We start from the raw sequence: 19,608 nt of genomic DNA, 5'->3' as shown, positions 1-19,608 counted from the left end.
GTTTAAATGACCCACTGGGCAGGGGAGCCATCTCTTTGATTTACTCAAACCTAAACGCAATATCAGAGGATGTAAAACTCACATATATGATACATTGGGAAAGAGACCTTAATAAGATAATGTCCCCATTGGAGTGGCAAAAGTGCTGCTGCACCCTCTCTAAGGGAAGTCTTCAAACCTCTTTAGTTGAAACATCCATCAAGCTCCTACATAGGACATATTTAGTTCCGAGCAAATTACATGCCATCTACCCAAATCTATCAGATCGGTGTTTCAGGGGGTGTGGAGCTCTGGGAGATCTAAAGCATACGTGGTGGGATTGTCCGGTCGTTTCCACACTCTGGTCAAAGATCAAATCTATTGTAGAGGAGCTTTATGGTGGAACGATTCAGTTAGACGCAACGGTGTTCCTGCTGGGAGCTAGATACCCGGGCTTCTCCAACAAACTCCATATTCTAGTCAATCAGCTGTTCCTCGCCGCTAAGCTACACATTGCAACAAAATGGAAAACAACTACCCTATCTCTTTCCTCAGTAATTGACAAGATGAACACTATCATGTTATGTGAACGAATACAAGCTACAAGAGAGGACTCATGGGAGCCTTACTATCAAATATGGAGACCGTGGATTGAAAGGAACTCTAGCAGTAATCTTGACAAAGTCCTAACACTATCTCTATGAGGCCAATCTGGTGTTAAATTGCCTTCCTTTGATTGGGTCCTTATACCCGACCATTGATAGTACTCTGACGCAGTAATGGATCTCTTACCCCTTTCCCCCCCCCCCTTGTCTTTTTCAACCACCTGTCTTTGTCTCCGTGTTTAACTGTATTGTTTAATTACCATCAAGGTTAATTTAGAATTTGATAATATTCATATATACTCCCCTGCGAGGGATTTTGTTGTGAAACTTTCTTGGTTTTTTGTTGAAAAATAAAAACTTGTTGAAACTAAAAGTCTGATGCTCTACCGACTGAGCTATCCGGGCTCTGTATCGAGTCGTGACTGAATACCGCCAAACCGTCACCATATACTAACAACAAATGTGATAAAATATCGCCAAACCACCACCACATAATAACACCAAATAGTGACTGAATACCGCCATACAATCACCACATAATAACACTGTAAACTGACTGAATATCGCCATGCAACACAAACATAATAACCTAAAATAGCGACAGAATACTGCCATACCATCACTACATAATAACAGCATATAATGACTGAACACCGCCATACAATTACCACATAAAATCACCAAATAGTGACTGAACACCATCCCAACATAAAAACACCAAATAATGACTGATTACCACAATACCATGACCACATAATAACACAAAATAGTGACTGAATACCGCCATACTAAGTTACACCCACTTTACTCTCGTGATGACCTCACGTGAGTCTGCTTGTGGGATGCCCTCAGCCGTTCAGAATTTTATGAAATTCCCAACTTATGTGATATCTTTACCCCTGAAGATCGCAAAAGGTTCAGATCGCCGCCATATCTTTTATCAGGATTTTACCACTACCCAGAGACCAAACATCACATGGCTGTTGTTAGCGATCTGTCTACTATTGATTTGTGGCTTATAGGCAGGAGTTACAGTTATGAAAATAAGCATCTTCTGAATATCACCATAACAGAACCAAGTAATAGTGCTAAACAGTGACTGAGTACCATCATACCATAGCCATGGTACATAACATTACCAGTGATCACTTGCTGCTGGTGCCAAAAAAGCAACCGAGCAGAACATGGTCACGGCTCTATACTGTCATAAACTAGCTGAAATCAAAGAAACTACGGTAACCAAGATATTTTTCTGAATAGTCACCATCATTTGTTTTTCAGTAGTTTTCTCACATCCTTAAATTATAGCGTTTATTGTTTTCCGCTTTATTTAAAGCATCCGCCCGAACAGGGACTTGAACCCCGGACCCTCAGATTAAAAGTCTGATGCTCTACCGACTGAGCTATCCGGGCTCTGTATCGAGTCATGACTGAATACCGCCAAACCGTCACCATATACTAACAACAACTGTGATAAAATATCGCCAAACCACCAGCACATAATAAAAACAAATAGTGACTGAATACCGCCATACAATCACCACATAATAACACTGTAAACTGACTGAATATCGCCATGCAACACAAACATAATAACCTAAAATAGCGACAGAATACTGCCATACCATCACCACATAATAACAGCATATAATGACTGAACACCGCCATACAATTACCACATAAAATCATCAAATAGTGACTGAACACCATCCCAACATAAAAACACCAAATAATGACTGATTACCACAATACCATGACCACATAATAACACAAAATAGTGACTGAATACCGCCATACTAAGTTACACCCACTTTACTCTCGTGATGACCTCACGTGAGTCTGCTTGTGGGATGCCCTCAGCCGTTCAGAATTTTATGAAATTCCCAACTTATGTGATATCTTTACCCCTGAAGATCGCAAAAGGTTGAGATCGCCGCCATATCTTTTATCAGGATTTTACCACTACCCAGAGACCAAACATCACATGGCTGTTGTTAGCGATCTGTCTACTATTGATTTGTGGCTTGTAGGCAGGAGTTACAGTTATGAAAATAAGCATCTTCTGAATATCACCATAACAGAACCAAGTAATAGTGCTAAACAGTGACTGAGTACCATCATACCATAGCCATGGTACATAACATTACCAGTGATCACTTGCTGCTGGTGCCAAAAAAGCAACCGAGCAGAACATGGTCACGGCTCTATACTGTCATAAACTAGCTGAAATCAAAGAAACTACGGTAACCAAGATATTTTTCTGAATAGTCACCATCATTTGTTTTTCAGTAGTTTTCTCACATCCTTAAATTATAGCGTTTATTGTTTTCCGCTTTATTAAAAGCATCCGCCCGAACAGGGACTTGAACCCTGGACCCTCAGATTAAAAGTCTGATGCTCTACCGACTGAGCTATCCGGGCTCTGTATCGAGTCGTGACTGAATACCGCCAAACCGTCACCATATACTAACAACAAATGTGATAAAATATCGCCAAACCACCACCACATAATAACACCAAATAGTGACTGAATACCGCCATACAATCACCACATAATAACACTGTAAACTGACTGAATATCGCCATGCAACACAAACATAATAACCTAAAATAGCGACAGAATACTGCCATACCATCACCACATAATAACAGCATATAATGACTGAACACCGCCATACAATTACCACATAAAATCACCAAATAGTGACTGAACACCATCCCAACATAAAAACACCAAATAATGACTGATTACCACAATACCATGACCACATAATAACACAAAATAGTGACTGAATACCGCCATACTAAGTTACACCCACTTTACTCTCGTGATGACCTCACGTGAGTCTGCTTGTGGGATGCCCTCAGCCGTTCAGAATTTTATGAAATTCCCAACTTATGTGATATCTTTACCCCTGAAGATCGCAAAAGGTTGAGATCGCCGCCATATCTTTTATCAGGATTTTACCACTACCCAGAGACCAAACATCACATGGCTGTTGTTAGCGATCTGTCTACTATTGATTTGTGGCTTATAGGCAGGAGTTACAGTTATGAAAATAAGCATCTTCTGAATATCACCATAACAGAACCAAGTAATAGTGCTAAACAGTGACTGAGTACCATCATACCATAGCCATGGTACATAACATTACCAGTGATCACTTGCTGCTGGTGCCAAAAAAGCAACCGAGCAGAACATGGTCACGGCTCTATACTGTCATAAACTAGCTGAAATCAAAGAAACTACGGTAACCAAGATATTTTTCTGAATAGTCACCATCATTTGTTTTTCAGTAGTTTTCTCACATCCTTAAATTATTGCGTTTATTGTTTTCCGCTTTATTAAAAGCATCCGCCCGAACAGGGACTTGAACCCTGGACCCTCAGATTAAAAGTCTGATGCTCTACCGACTGAGCTATCCGGGCTCTGTATCGAGTCGTGACTGAATACCGCCAAACCGTCACCATATACTAACAACAAATGTGATAAAATATCGCCAAACCACCACCACATAATAACACCAAATAGTGACTGAATACCGCCATACAATCACCACATAATAACACTGTAAACTGACTGAATATCGCCATGCAACACAAACATAATAACCTAAAATAGCGACAGAATTCTGCCATACCATCACCACATAATAACAGCATATAATGACTGAACACCGCCATACAATTACCACATAAAATCACCAAATAGTGACTGAACACCATCCCAACATAAAAACACCAAATAATGACTGATTACCACAATACCATGACCACATAATAACACAAAATAGTGACTGAATACCGCCATACTAAGTTACACCCACTTTACTCTCGTGATGACCTCACTTGAGTCTGCTTGTGGGATGCCCTCAGCCGTTCAGAATTTTATGAAATTCCCAACTTATGTGATATCTTTACCCCTGAAGATCGCAAAAGGTTGAGATCGCCGCCATATCTTTTATCAGGATTTTACCACTACCCAGAGACCAAACATCACATGGCTGTTGTTAGCGATCTGTCTACTATTGATTTGTGGCTTATAGGCAGGAGTTACAGTTATGAAAATAAGCATCTTCTGAATATCACCATAACAGAACCAAGTACCGTAATAGTGCTAAACAGTGACTGAGTACCATCATACCATAGCCATGGTACATAACATTACCAGTGATCATTTGCTGCTGGTGCCAAAAAAGCAACCGAGCAGAACATGGTCACGGCTCTATACTGTCATAAACTAGCTGAAATCAAAGAAACTACGGTAACCAAGATATTTTTCTGAATAGTCACCATCATTTGTTTTTCAGTAGTTTTCTCACATCCTTAAATTATAGCGTTTATTGTTTTCCGCTTTATTAAAAGCATCCGCCCGAACAGGGACTTGAACCCTGGACCCTCAGATTAAAAGTCTGATGCTCTACCGACTGAGCTATCCGGGCTCTGTATCGAGTCGTGACTGAATACCGCCAAACCGTCACCATATACTAACAACAAATGTGATAAAATATCGCCAAACCACCACCACATAATAACACCAAATAGTGACTGAATACCGCCATACAATCACCACATAATAACACTGTAAACTGACTGAATATCGCCATGCAACACAAACATAATAACCTAAAATAGCGACAGAATACTGCCATACCATCACCACATAATAACAGCATATAATGACTGAACACCGCCATACAATTACCACATAAAATCACCAAATAGTGACTGAACACCATCCCAACATAAAAACACCAAATAATGACTGATTACCACAATACCATGACCACGTAATAACACAAAATAGTGACTGAATACCGCCATACTAAGTTACACCCACTTTACTCTCGTGATGACCTCACGTGAGTCTGCTTGTGGGATGCCCTCAGCCGTTCAGAATTTTATGAAATTCCCAACTTATGTGATATCTTTACCCCTGAAGATCGCAAAAGGTTCAGATCGCCGCCATATCTTTTATCAGGATTTTACCACTACCCAGAGACCAAACATCACATGGCTGTTGTTAGCGATCTGTCTACTATTGATTTGTGGCTTATAGGCAGGAGTTACAGTTATGAAAATAAGCATCTTCTGAATATCACCATAACAGAACCAAGTAATAGTGCTAAACAGTGACTGAGTACCATCATACCATAGCCATGGTACATAAGATTACCAGTGATCACTTGCTGCTGGTGCCAAAAAAGCAACCGAGCAGAACATGGTCACGGCTCTATACTGTCATAAACTAGCTGAAATCAAAGAAACTATGGTAACCAAGATATTTTTCTGAATAGTCACCATCATTTGTTTTTCAGTAGTTTTCTCACATCCTTAAATTATAGCGTTTATTGTTTTCCGCTTTATTAAAAGCATCCGCCCGAACAGGGACTTGAACCCTGGACCCTCAGATTAAAAGTCTGATGCTCTACCGACTGAGCTATCCGGGCTCTGTATCAAGTCGTGACTGAATACCGCCAAACCGTCACCATATACTAACAACAAATGTGATAAAATATCGCCAAACCACCACCACATAATAACACCAAATAGTGACTGAATACCGCCATACAATCACCACATAATAACACTGTAAACTGACTGAATATCGCCATGCAACACAAACATAATAACCTAAAATAGCGACAGAATACTGCCATACCATCACCACATAATAACAGCATATAATGACTGAACACCGCCATACAATTACCACATAAAATCACCAAATAGTGACTGATCACCATCCCAACATAAAAACACCAAATAATGACTGATTACCACAATACCATGACCACATAATAACACAAAATAGTGACTGAATACCGCCATACTAAGTTACACCCACTTTACTCTCGTGATGACCTCACGTGAGTCTGCTTGTGGGATGCCCTCAGCCGTTCAGAATTTTATGAAATTCCCAACTTATGTGATATCTTTACCCCTGAAGATCGCAAAAGGTTCAGATCGCCGCCATATCTTTTATCAGGATTTTACCACTACCCAGAGACCAAACATCACATGGCTGTTGTTAGCGATCTGTCTACTATTGATTTGTGGCTTATAGGCAGGAGTTACAGTTATGAAAATAAGCATCTTCTGAATATCACCATAACAGAACCAAGTAATAGTGCTAAACAGTGACTGAGTACCATCATACCATAGCCATGGTACATAACATTACCAGTGATCACTTGCTGCTGGTGCCAAAAAAGCAACCGAGCAGAACATGGTCACGGCTCTATACTGTCATAAACTAGCTGAAATCAAAGAAACTACGGTAACCAAGATATTTTTCTGAATAGTCACCATCATTTGTTTTTCAGTAGTTTTCTCACATCCTTAAATTATAGCGTTTATTGTTTTCCGCTTTATTAAAAGCATCCGCCCGAACAGGGACTTGAACCCTGGACCCTCAGATTAAAAGTCTGATGCTCTACCGACTGAGCTATCCGGGCTCTGTATCGAGTCGTGACTGAATACCGCCAAACCGTCACCATATACTAACAACAAATGTGATAAAATATCGCCAAACCACCACCACATAATAACACCAAATAGTGACTGAATACCGCCATACAATCACCACATAATAACACTGTAAACTGACTGAATATCGCCATGCAACACAAACATAATAACCTAAAATAGCGACAGAATACTGCCATACCATCACCACATAATAACAGCATATAATGACTGAACACCGCCATACAATTACCACATAAAATCACCAAATAGTGACTGAACACCATCCCAACATAAAAACACCAAATAATGACTGATTACCACAATACCATGACCACATAATAACACAACATAGTGACTGAATACCGCCATACTAAGTTACACCCACTTTACTCTCGTGATGACCTCACGTGAGTCTGCTTGTGGGATGCCCTCAGCCGTTCAGAATTTTATGAAATTCCCAACTTATGTGATATCTTTACCCCTGAAGATCGCAAAAGGTTGAGATCGCCGCCATATCTTTTATCAGGATTTTACCACTACCCAGAGACCAAACATCACATGGCTGTTGTTAGCGATCTGTCTACTATTGATTTGTGGCTTATAGGCAGGAGCTACAGTTATGAAAATAAGCATCTTCTGAATATCACCATAACAGAACCAAGTAATAGTGCTAAACAGTGACTGAGTACCATCATACCATAGCCATGTTACATAACATTACCAGTGATCACTTGCTGCTGGTGCCAAAAAAGCAACCGAGCAGAACATGGTCACGGCTCTATACTGTCATAAACTAGCTGAAATCAAAGAAACTACGGTAACCAAGATATTTTTCTGAATAGTCACCATCATTTGTTTTTCAGTAGTTTTCTCACATCCTTAAATTATAGCGTTTATTGTTTTCCGCTCTATTAAAAGCATCCGCCCGAACAGGGACTTGAACCCTGGACCCTCAGATTAAAAGTCTGATGCTCTAACGACTGAGCTATCCGGGCTCTGTATCGAGTCGTGACTGAATACCGCCAAACCGTCACCATATACTAACAACAAATGTGATAAAATATCGCCAAACCACCACCACATAATAACACCAAATAGTGACTGAATACCGCCATACAATCACCACATAATAACACTGTAAACTGACTGAATATCGCCATGCAACACAAACATAATAACCTAAAATAGCGACAGAATACTGCCATACCATCACCACATAATAACAGCATATAATGACTGAACACCGCCATACAATTACCACATAAAATCACCAAATAGTGACTGAACACCATCCCAACATAAAAACACCAAATAATGACTGATTACCACAATACCATGACCACGTAATAACACAAAATAGTGACTGAATACCGCCATACTAAGTTACACCCACTTTACTCTCGTGATGACCTCACGTGAGTCTGCTTGTGGGATGCCCTCAGCAGTTCAGAATTTTATGAAATTCCCAACTTATGTGATATCTTTACCCCTGAAGATCGCAAAAGGTTGAGATCGCCGCCATATCTTTTATCAGGATTTTACCACTACCCAGAGACCAAACATCACATGGCTGTTGTTAGCGATCTGTCTACTATTGATTTGTGGCTTATAGGCAGGAGTTACAGTTATGAAAATAAGCATCTTCTGAATATCACCATAACAGAACCAAGTAATAGTGCTAAACAGTGACTGAGTACCATCATACCATAGCCATGGTACATAACATTACCAGTGATCACTTGCTGCTGGTGCCAAAAAAGCAACCGAGCAGAACATGGTCACGGCTCTATACTGTCATAAACTAGCTGAAATCAAAGAAACTACGGTAACCAAGATATTTTTCTGAATAGTCACCATCATTTGTTTTTCAGTAGTTTTCTCACATCCTTAAATTATAGCGTTTATTGTTTTCCGCTTTATTAAAAGCATCCGCCCGAACAGGGACTTGAACCCTGGACCCTCAGATTAAAAGTCTGATGCTCTACCGACTGAGCTATCCGGGCTCTGTATCGAGTCGTGACTGAATACCGCCAAACCGTCACCATATACTAACAACAAATGTGATAAAATATCGCCAAACCACCACCACATAATAACACCAAATAGTGACTGAATACCGCCATACAATCACCACATAATAACACTGTAAACTGACTGAATATCGCCATGCAACACAAACATAATAACCTAAAATAGCGACAGAATACTGCCATACCATCACCACATAATAACAGCATATAATGACTGAACACCGCCATACAATTACCACATAAAATCACCAAATAGTGACTGAACACCATCCCAACATAAAAACACCAAATAATGACTGATTACCACAATACCATGACCACATAATAACACAAAATAGTGACTGAATACCGCCATACTAAGTTACACCCACTTTACTCTCGTGATGACCTCACGTGAGTCTGCTTGTGGGATGCCCTCAGCCGTTCAGAATTTTATGAAATTCCCAACTTATGTGATATCTTTACCCCTGAAGATCGCAAAAGGTTGAGATCGCCGCCATATCTTTTATCAGGATTTTACCACTACCCAGAGACCAAACATCACATGGCTGTTGTTAGCGATCTGTCTACTATTGATTTGTGGCTTATAGGCAGGAGTTACAGTTATGAAAATAAGCATCTTCTGAATATCACCATAACAGAACCAAGTAATAGTGCTAAACAGTGACTGAGTACCATCATACCATAGCCATGGTACATAACATTACCAGTGATCACTTGCTGCTGGTGCCAAAAAAGCAACCGAGCAGAACATGGTCACGGCTCTATACTGTCATAAACTAGCTGAAATCAAAGAAACTATGGTAACCAAGATATTTTTCTGAATAGTCACCATCATTTGTTTTTCAGTAGTTTTCTCACATCCTTAAATTATAGCGTTTATTGTTTTCCGCTTTATTAAAAGCATCCGCCCGAACAGGGACTTGAACCCTGGACCCTCAGATTAAAAGTCTGATGCTCTACCGACTGAGCTATCCGGGTTCTGTATCAAGTCGTGACTGAATACCGCCAAACCGTCACCATATACTAACAACAAATGTGATAAAATATCGCCAAACCACCACCACATAATAACACCAAATAGTGACTGAATACCGCCATACAATCACCACATAATAACACTGTAAACTGACTGAATATCGCCATGCAACACAAACATAATAACCTAAAATAGCGACAGAATACTGCCATACCATCACCACATAATAACAGCATATAATGACTGAACACCGCCATACAATTACCACATAAAATCACCAAATAGTGACTGATCACCATCCCAACATAAAAACACCAAATAATGACTGATTACCACAATACCATGACCACATAATAACACAAAATAGTGACTGAATACCGCCATACTAAGTTACACCCACTTTACTCTCGTGATGACCTCACGTGAGTCTGCTTGTGGGATGCCCTCAGCCGTTCAGAATTTGATGAAATTCCCAACTTATGTGATATCTTTACCCCTGAAGATCGCAAAAGGTTCAGATCGCCGCCATATCTTTTATCAGGATTTTACCACTACCCAGAGACCAAACATCACATGGCTGTTGTTAGCGATCTGTCTACTATTGATTTGTGGCTTATAGGCAGGAGTTACAGTTATGAAAATAAGCATCTTCTGAATATCACCATAACAGAACCAAGTAATAGTGCTAAACAGTGACTGAGTACCATCATACCATAGCCATGGTACATAACATTACCAGTGATCACTTGCTGCTGGTGCCAAAAAAGCAACCGAGCAGAACATGGTCACGGCTCTATACTGTCATAAACTAGCTGAAATCAAAGAAACTACGGTAACCAAGATATTTTTCTGAATAGTCACCATCATTTGTTTTTCAGTAGTTTTCTCACATCCTTAAATTATAGCGTTTATTGTTTTCCGCTTTATTAAAAGCATCCGCCCGAACAGGGACTTGAACCCTGGACCCTCAGATTAAAAGTCTGATGCTCTACCGACTGAGCTATCCGGGCTCTGTATCGAGTCGTGACTGAATACCGCCAAACCGTCACCATATACTAACAACAAATGTGATAAAATATCGCCAAACCACCACCACATAATAACACCAAATAGTGACTGAATACCGCCATACAATCACCACATAATAACACTGTAAACTGACTGAATATCGCCATGCAACACAAACATAATAACCTAAAATAGCGACAGAATACTGCCATACCATCACCACATAATAACAGCATATAATGACTGAACACCGCCATACAATTACCACATAAAATCACCAAATAGTGACTGAACACCATCCCAACATAAAAACACCAAATAATGACTGATTACCACAATACCATGACCACGTAATAACACAAAATAGTGACTGAATACCGCCATACTAAGTTACACCCACTTTACTCTCGTGATGACCTCACGTGAGTCTGCTTGTGGGATGCCCTCAGCCGTTCAGAATTTTATGAAATTCCCAACTTATGTGATATCTTTACCCCTGAAGATCGCAAAAGGTTGAGATCGCCGCCATATCTTTTATCAGGATTTTACCACTACCCAGAGACCAAACATCACATGGCTGTTGTTAGCGATCTGTCTACTATTGATTTGTGGCTTATAGGCAGGAGCTACAGTTATGAAAATAAGCATCTTCTGAATATCACCATAACAGAACCAAGTAATAGTGCTAAACAGTGACTGAGTACCATCATACCATAGCCATGTTACATAACATTACCAGTGATCACTTGCTGCTGGTGCCAAAAAAGCAACCGAGCAGAACATGGTCACGGCTCTATACTGTCATAAACTAGCTGAAATCAAAGAAACTACGGTAACCAAGATATTTTTCTGAATAGTCACCATCATTTGTTTTTCAGTAGTTTTCTCACATCCTTAAATTATAGCGTTTATTGTTTTCCGCTTTATTAAAAGCATCCGCCCGAACAGGGACTTGAACCCTGGACCCTCAGATTAAAAGTCTGATGCTCTACCGACTGAGCTATCCGGGCTCTGTATCGAGTCGTGACTGAATACCGCCAAACCGTCACCATATACTAACAACAAATGTGATAAAATATCGCCAAACCACCACCACATAATAACACCAAATAGTGACTGAATACCGCCATACAATCACCACATAATAACACTGTAAACTGACTGAATATCGCCATGCAACACAAACATAATAACCTAAAATAGCGACAGAATACTGCCATACCATCACCACATAATAACAGCATATAATGACTGAACACCGCCATACAATTACCACATAAAATCACCAAATAGTGACTGAACACCATCCCAACATAAAAACACCAAATAATGACTGATTACCACAATACCATGACCACGTAATAACACAAAATAGTGACTGAATACCGCCATACTAAGTTACACCCACTTTACTCTCGTGATGACCTCACGTGAGTCTGCTTGTGGGATGCCCTCAGCCGTTCAGAATTTTATGAAATTCCCAACTTATGTGATATCTTTACCCCTGAAGATCGCAAAAGGTTGAGATCGCCGCCATATCTTTTATCAGGATTTTACCACTACCCAGAGACCAAACATCACATGGCTGTTGTTAGCGATCTGTCTACTATTGATTTGTGGCTTATAGGCAGGAGTTACAGTTATGAAAATAAGCATCTTCTGAATATCACCATAACAGAACCAAGTAATAGTGCTAAACAGTGACTGAGTACCATCATACCATAGCCATGGTACATAACATTACCAGTGATCACTTGCTGCTGGTGCCAAAAAAGCAACCGAGCAGAACATGGTCATGGCTCTATACTGTCATAAACTAGCTGAAATCAAAGAAACTACGGTAACCAAGATATTTTTCTGAATAGTCACCATCATTTGTTTATCAGTAGTTTTCTCACATCCTTAAATTATAGCGTTTATTGTTTTCCGTTTTATTAAAAGCATCCGCCCGAACAGGGACTTGAACCCTGGACCCTCAGATTAAAAGTCTGATGCTCTACCGACTGAGCTATCCGGGCTCTGTATCGAGTCGTGACTGAATACCGCCAAACCGTCACCATATACTAACAACAAATGTGATAAAATATCGCCAAACCACCACCACATAATAACACCAAATAGTGACTGAATACCGCCATACAATCACCACATAATAACACTGTAAACTGACTGAATATCGCCATGCAACACAAACATAATAACCTAAAATAGCGACAGAATACTGCCATACCATCACCACATAATAACAGCATATAATGACTGAACACCGCCATACAATTACCACATAAAATCACCAAATAGTGACTGAACACCATCCCAACATAAAAACACCAAATAATGACTGATTACCACAATACCATGACCACGTAATAACACAAAATAGTGACTGAATACCGCCATACTAAGTTACACCCACTTTACTCTCGTGATGACCTCACGTGAGTCTGCTTGTGGGATGCCCTCAGCCGTTCAGAATTTTATGAAATTCCCAACTTATGTGATATCTTTACCCCTGAAGATCGCAAAAGGTTCAGATCGCCGCCATATCTTTTATCAGGATTTTACCACTACCCAGAGACCAAACATCACATGGCTGTTGTTAGCGATCTGTCTACTATTGATTTGTGGCTTATAGGCAGGAGTTACAGTTATGAAAATAAGCATCTTCTGAATATCACCATAACAGAACCAAGTAATAGTGCTAAACAGTGACTGAGTACCATCATACCATAGCCATGGTACATAACATTACCAGTGATCACTTGCTGCTGGTGCCAAAAAAGCAACCGAGCAGAACATGGTCACGGCTCTATACTGTCATAAACTAGCTGAAATCAAAGAAACTACGGTAACCAAGATATTTTTCTGAATAGTCACCATCATTTGTTTTTCAGTAGTTTTCTCACATCCTTAAATTATAGCGTTTATTGTTTTCCGCTTTATTAAAAGCATCCGCCCGAACAGGGACTTGAACCCTGGACCCTCAGATTAAAAGTCTGATGCTCTACCGACTGAGCTATCCGGGCTCTGTATCGAGTCGTGACTGAATACCGCCAAACCGTCACCATATACTAACAACAAATGTGATAAAATATCGCCAAACCACCACCACATAATAACACCAAATAGTGACTGAATACCGCCATACAATCACCACATAATAACACTGTAAACTGACTGAATATCGCCATGCAACACAAACATAATAACCTAAAATAGCGACAGAATACTGCCATACCATCACCACATAATAACAGCATATAATGACTGAACACCGCCATACAATTACCACATAAAATCACCAAATAGTGACTGAACACCATCCCAACATAAAAACACCAAATAATGACTGATTACCACAATACCATGACCACATAATAACACAAAATAGTGACTGAATACCGCCATACTAAGTTACACCCACTTTACTCTCGTGATGACCTCACGTGAGTCTGCTTGTGGGATGCCCTCAGCCGTTCAGAATTTTATGAAATTCCCAACTTATGTGATATCTTTACCCCTGAAGATCGCAAAAGGTTGAGATCGCCGCCATATCTTTTATCAGGATTTTACCACTACCCAGAGACCAAACATCACATGGCTGTTGTTAGCGATCTGTCTACTATTGATTTGTGGCTTATAGGCAGGAGTTACAGTTATGAAAATAAGCATCTTCTGAATATCACCATAACAGAACCAAGTAATAGTGCTAAACAGTGACTGAGTACCATCATACCATATCCATGGTACATAACATTACCAGTGATCACTTGCTGCTGGTGCCAAAAAAGCAACCGAGCAGAACATGGTCACGGCTCTATACTGTCATAAACTAGCTGAAATCAAAGAAACTATGGTAACCAAGATATTTTTCTGAATAGTCACCATCATTTGTTTTTCAGTAGTTTTCTCACATCCTTAAATTATAGCGTTTATTGTTTTCCGCTTTATTAAAAGCATCCGCCCGAACAGGGACTTGAACCCTGGACCCTCAGATTAAAAGTCTGATGCTCTACCGACTGAGCTATCCGGGCTCTGTATCGAGTCGTGACTGAATACCGCCAAACCGTCACCATATACTAACAACAAATGTGATAAAATATCGCCAAACCACCACCACATAATAACACCAAATAGTGACTGAATACCGCCATACAATCACCACATAATAACACTGTAAACTGACTGAATATCGCCATGCAACACAAACATAATAACCTAAAATAGCGACAGAATACTGCCATACCATCACCACATAATAACAGCATATAATGACTGAACACCGCCATACAATTACCACATAAAATCACCAAATAGTGACTGAACACCATCCCAACATAAAAACACCAAATAATGACTGATTACCACAATACCATGACCACATAATAACACAAAATAGTGACTGAATACCGCCATACTAAGTTACACCCACTTTACTCTCGTGATGACCTCACGTGAGTCTGCTTGTGGGATGCCCTCAGCCGTTCAGAATTTTATGAAATTCCCAACTTATGTGATATCTTTACCCCTGAAGATCGCAAAAGGTTGAGATCGCCGCCATATCTTTTATCAGGATTTTACCACTACCCAGAGACCAAACATCACATGGCTGTTGTTAGCGATCTGTCTACTATTGATTTGTGGCTTATAGGCAGGAGTTACAGTTATGAAAATAAGCATCTTCTGAATATCACCATAACAGAACCAAGTAATAGTGCTAAACAGTGACTGAGTACCATCATACCATATCCATGGTACATAACATTACCAGTGATCACTTGCTGCTGGTGCCAAAAAAGCAACCGAGCAGAACATGGTCACGGCTCTATACTGTCATAAACTAGCTGAAATCAAAGAAACTATGGTAACCAAGATATTTTTCTGAATAGTCACCATCATTTGTTTTTCAGTAGTTTTCTCACATCCTTAAATTATAGCGTTTATTGTTTTCCGCTTTATTAAAAGCATCCGCCCGAACAGGGACTTGAACCCTGGACCCTCAGATTAAAAGTCTGATGCTCTACCGACTGAGCTATCCGGGCTCTGTATCAAGTCGTGACTGAATACCGCCAAACCGTCACCATATACTAACAACAAATGTGATAAAATATCGCCAAACCACCACCACATAATAACACCAAATAGTGACTGAATACCGCCATACAATCACCACATAATAACACTGTAAACTGACTGAATATCGCCATGCAACACAAACATAATAACCTAAAATAGCGACAGAATACTGCCATACCATCACCACATAATAACAGCATATAATGACTGAACACCGCCATACAATTACCACATAAAATCACCAAATAGTGACTGATCACCATCCCAACATAAAAACACCAAATAATGACTGATTACCACAATACCATGACCACATAATAACACAAAATAGTGACTGAATACCGCCATACTAAGTTACACCCACTTTACTCTCGTGATGACCTCACGTGAGTCTGCTTGTGGGATGCCCTCAGCCGTTCAGAATTTTATGAAATTCCCAACTTATGTGATATCTTTACCCCTGAAGATCGCAAAAGGTTCAGATCGCCGCCATATCTTTTATCAGGATTTTACCACTACCCAGAGACCAAACATCACATGGCTGTTGTTAGCGATCTGTCTACTATTGATTTGTGGCTTATAGGCAGGAGTTACAGTTATGAAAATAAGCATCTTCTGAATATCACCATAACAGAACCAAGTAATAGTGCTAAACAGTGACTGAGTACCATCATACCATAGCCATGGTACATAACATTACCAGTGATCACTTGCTGCTGGTGCCAAAAAAGCAACCGAGCAGAACATGGTCACGGCTCTATACTGTCATAAACTAGCTGAAATCAAAGAAACTACGGTAACCAAGATATTTTTCTGAATAGTCACCATCATTTGTTTTTCAGTAGTTTTCTCACATCCTTAAATTATAGCGTTTATTGTTTTCCGCTTTATTAAAAGCATCCGCCCGAACAGGGACTTGAACCCTGGACCCTCAGATTAAAAGTCTGATGCTCTACCGACTGAGCTATCCGGGCTCTGTATCGAGTCGTGACTGAATACCGCCAAACCGTCACCATATACTAACAACAAATGTGATAAAATATCGCCAAACCACCACCACATAATAACACCAAATAGTGACTGAATACCGCCATACAATCACCACATAATAACACTGTAAACTGACTGAATATCGCCATGCAACACAAACATAATAACCTAAAATAGCGACAGAATACTGCCATACCATCACCACATAATAACAGCATATAATGACTGAACACCGCCATACAATTACCACATAAAATCACCAAATAGTGACTGAACACCATCCCAACATAAAAACACCAAATAATGACTGATTACCACAATACCATGACCACATAATAACACAAAATAGTGACTGAATACCGCCATACTAAGTTACACCCACTTTACTCTCGTGATGACCTCACGTGAGTCTGCTTGTGGGATGCCCTCAGCCGTTCAGAATTTTATGAAATTCCCAACTTATGTGATATCTTTACCCCTGAAGATCGCAAAAGGTTGAGATCGCCGCCATATCTTTTATCAGGATTTTACCACTACCCAGAGACCAAACATCACATGGCTGTTGTTAGCGATCTGTCTACTATTGATTTGTGGCTTATAGGCAGGAGCTACAGTTATGAAAATAAGCATCTTCTGAATATCACCATAACAGAACCAAGTAATAGTGCTAAACAGTGACTGAGTACCATCATACCATAGTCATGTTACATAACATTACCAGTGATCACTTGCTGCTGGTGCCAAAAAAGCAACCGAGCAGAACATGGTCACGGCTCTATACTGTCATAAACTAGCTGAAATCAAAGAAACTACGGTAACCAAGATATTTTTCTGAATAGTCACCATCATTTGTTTTTCAGTAGTTTTCTCACATCCTTAAATTATAGCGTTTATTGTTTTCCGCTCTATTAAAAGCATCCGCCCGAACAGGGACTTGAACCCTGGACCCTCAGATTAAAAGTCTGATGCTCTACCGACTGAGCTATCCGGGCTCTGTATCGAGTCGTGACTGAATACCGCCAAACCGTCACCATATACTAACAACAAATGTGATAAAATATCGCCAAACCACCACCACATAATAACACCAAATAGTGACTGAATACCGCCATACAATCACCACATAATAACACTGTAAACTGACTGAATATCGCCATGCAACACAAACATAATAACCTAAAATAGCGACAGAATACTGCCATACCATCACCACATAATAACAGCATATAATGACTGAACACCGCCATACAATTACCACATAAAATCACCAAATAGTGACTGAACACCATCCCAACATAAAAACACCAAATAATGACTGATTACCACAATACCATGACCACATAATAACACAAAATAGTGACTGAATACCGCCATACTAAGTTACACCCACTTTACTCTCGTGATGACCTCACGTGAGTCTGCTTGTGGGATGCCCTCAGCCGTTCAGAATTTTATGAAATTCCCAACTTATGTGATATCTTTACCCCTGAAGATCGCAAAAGGTTGAGATCGCCGCCATATCTTTTATCAGGATTTTACCACTACCCAGAGACCAAACATCACATGGCTGTTGTTAGCGATCTGTCTACTATTGATTTGTGGCTTATAGGCAGGAGTTACAGTTATGAAAATAAGCATCTTCTGAATATCACCATAACAGAACCAAGTAATAGTGCTAAACAGTGACTGAGTACCATCATACCATATCCATGGTACATAACATTACCAGTGATCACTTGCTGCTGGTGCCAAAAAAGCAACCGAGCAGAACATGGTCACGGCTCTATACTGTCATAAACTAGCTGAAATCAAAGAAACTATGGTAACCAAGATATTTTTCTGAATAGTCACCATCATTTGTTTTTCAGTAGTTTTCTCACATCCTTAAATTATAGCGTTTATTGTATTCCGCTTTATTAAAAGCATCCGCCCGAACAGGGACTTGAACCCTGGACCCTCAGATTAAAAGTCTGATGCTCTACCGACTGAGCTATCCGGGCTCTGTATCGAGTCGTGACTGAATACCGCCAAACCGTCACCATATACTAACAACAAATGTGATAAAATATCGCCAAACCACCACCACATAATAACACCAAATAGTGACTGAATACCGCCATACAATCACCACATAATAACACTGTAAACTGACTGAATATCGCCATGCAACACAAACATAATAACCTAAAATAGCGACAGAATACTGCCATACCATCACCACATAATAACAGCATATAATGACTGAACACCGCCATACAATTACCACATAAAATCACCAAATAGTGACTGAACACCATCCCAACATAAAAACACCAAATAATGACTGATTACCACAATACCATGACCACATAATAACACAAAATAGTGACTGAATACCGCCATACTAAGTTACACCCACTTTACTCTCGTGATGACCTCACGTGAGTCTGCTTGTGGGATGCCCTCAGCCGTTCAGAATTTTATGAAATTC

At 39.9% G+C, this 19,608-nt stretch overlaps 15 non-coding genes across 15 annotated transcripts; all 15 read right to left on the bottom strand.

Annotated features, from left to right (window-relative positions):
* Positions 1-2,932: 2,932 nt before the first annotated feature.
* TRNAK-UUU (transfer RNA lysine (anticodon UUU)) lies at positions 2,933-3,005 on the bottom strand. The gene has a single exon. It is a non-coding gene; the product is annotated as a tRNA-Lys (tRNA).
* Positions 3,006-3,940: 935 nt separating this feature from the next.
* On the bottom strand, positions 3,941-4,013 carry TRNAK-UUU (transfer RNA lysine (anticodon UUU)). Its single transcript has one exon. It is a non-coding gene; the product is annotated as a tRNA-Lys (tRNA).
* A 940-nt stretch (positions 4,014-4,953) lies between these two features.
* On the bottom strand, positions 4,954-5,026 carry TRNAK-UUU (transfer RNA lysine (anticodon UUU)). The gene has a single exon. It is a non-coding gene; the product is annotated as a tRNA-Lys (tRNA).
* Positions 5,027-5,961: 935 nt separating this feature from the next.
* Positions 5,962-6,034, bottom strand: TRNAK-UUU (transfer RNA lysine (anticodon UUU)). Its single transcript has one exon. It is a non-coding gene; the product is annotated as a tRNA-Lys (tRNA).
* Positions 6,035-6,969: 935 nt separating this feature from the next.
* TRNAK-UUU (transfer RNA lysine (anticodon UUU)) lies at positions 6,970-7,042 on the bottom strand. Its single transcript has one exon. It is a non-coding gene; the product is annotated as a tRNA-Lys (tRNA).
* Positions 7,043-8,985: 1,943 nt separating this feature from the next.
* On the bottom strand, positions 8,986-9,058 carry TRNAK-UUU (transfer RNA lysine (anticodon UUU)). Its single transcript has one exon. It is a non-coding gene; the product is annotated as a tRNA-Lys (tRNA).
* Positions 9,059-11,001: 1,943 nt separating this feature from the next.
* TRNAK-UUU (transfer RNA lysine (anticodon UUU)) lies at positions 11,002-11,074 on the bottom strand. Its single transcript has one exon. It is a non-coding gene; the product is annotated as a tRNA-Lys (tRNA).
* Positions 11,075-12,009: 935 nt separating this feature from the next.
* TRNAK-UUU (transfer RNA lysine (anticodon UUU)) lies at positions 12,010-12,082 on the bottom strand. Its single transcript has one exon. It is a non-coding gene; the product is annotated as a tRNA-Lys (tRNA).
* Positions 12,083-13,017: 935 nt separating this feature from the next.
* TRNAK-UUU (transfer RNA lysine (anticodon UUU)) lies at positions 13,018-13,090 on the bottom strand. The gene has a single exon. It is a non-coding gene; the product is annotated as a tRNA-Lys (tRNA).
* Positions 13,091-14,025: 935 nt separating this feature from the next.
* TRNAK-UUU (transfer RNA lysine (anticodon UUU)) lies at positions 14,026-14,098 on the bottom strand. The gene has a single exon. It is a non-coding gene; the product is annotated as a tRNA-Lys (tRNA).
* A 935-nt stretch (positions 14,099-15,033) lies between these two features.
* TRNAK-UUU (transfer RNA lysine (anticodon UUU)) lies at positions 15,034-15,106 on the bottom strand. The gene has a single exon. It is a non-coding gene; the product is annotated as a tRNA-Lys (tRNA).
* Positions 15,107-16,041: 935 nt separating this feature from the next.
* TRNAK-UUU (transfer RNA lysine (anticodon UUU)) lies at positions 16,042-16,114 on the bottom strand. The gene has a single exon. It is a non-coding gene; the product is annotated as a tRNA-Lys (tRNA).
* Positions 16,115-17,049: 935 nt separating this feature from the next.
* TRNAK-UUU (transfer RNA lysine (anticodon UUU)) lies at positions 17,050-17,122 on the bottom strand. The gene has a single exon. It is a non-coding gene; the product is annotated as a tRNA-Lys (tRNA).
* A 935-nt stretch (positions 17,123-18,057) lies between these two features.
* Positions 18,058-18,130, bottom strand: TRNAK-UUU (transfer RNA lysine (anticodon UUU)). Its single transcript has one exon. It is a non-coding gene; the product is annotated as a tRNA-Lys (tRNA).
* Positions 18,131-19,065: 935 nt separating this feature from the next.
* TRNAK-UUU (transfer RNA lysine (anticodon UUU)) lies at positions 19,066-19,138 on the bottom strand. The gene has a single exon. It is a non-coding gene; the product is annotated as a tRNA-Lys (tRNA).
* Positions 19,139-19,608: the final 470 nt, after the last annotated feature.

Source organism: Ranitomeya imitator, chromosome 4 (assembly GCF_032444005.1).
Source record: "Ranitomeya imitator isolate aRanImi1 chromosome 4, aRanImi1.pri, whole genome shotgun sequence".
Lineage (NCBI taxonomy): Eukaryota > Metazoa > Chordata > Amphibia > Anura > Dendrobatidae > Ranitomeya > Ranitomeya imitator.
Note: the sequence above shows the minus strand (reverse complement) of the source record. Positions and strands in the feature narration are given on the sequence as shown.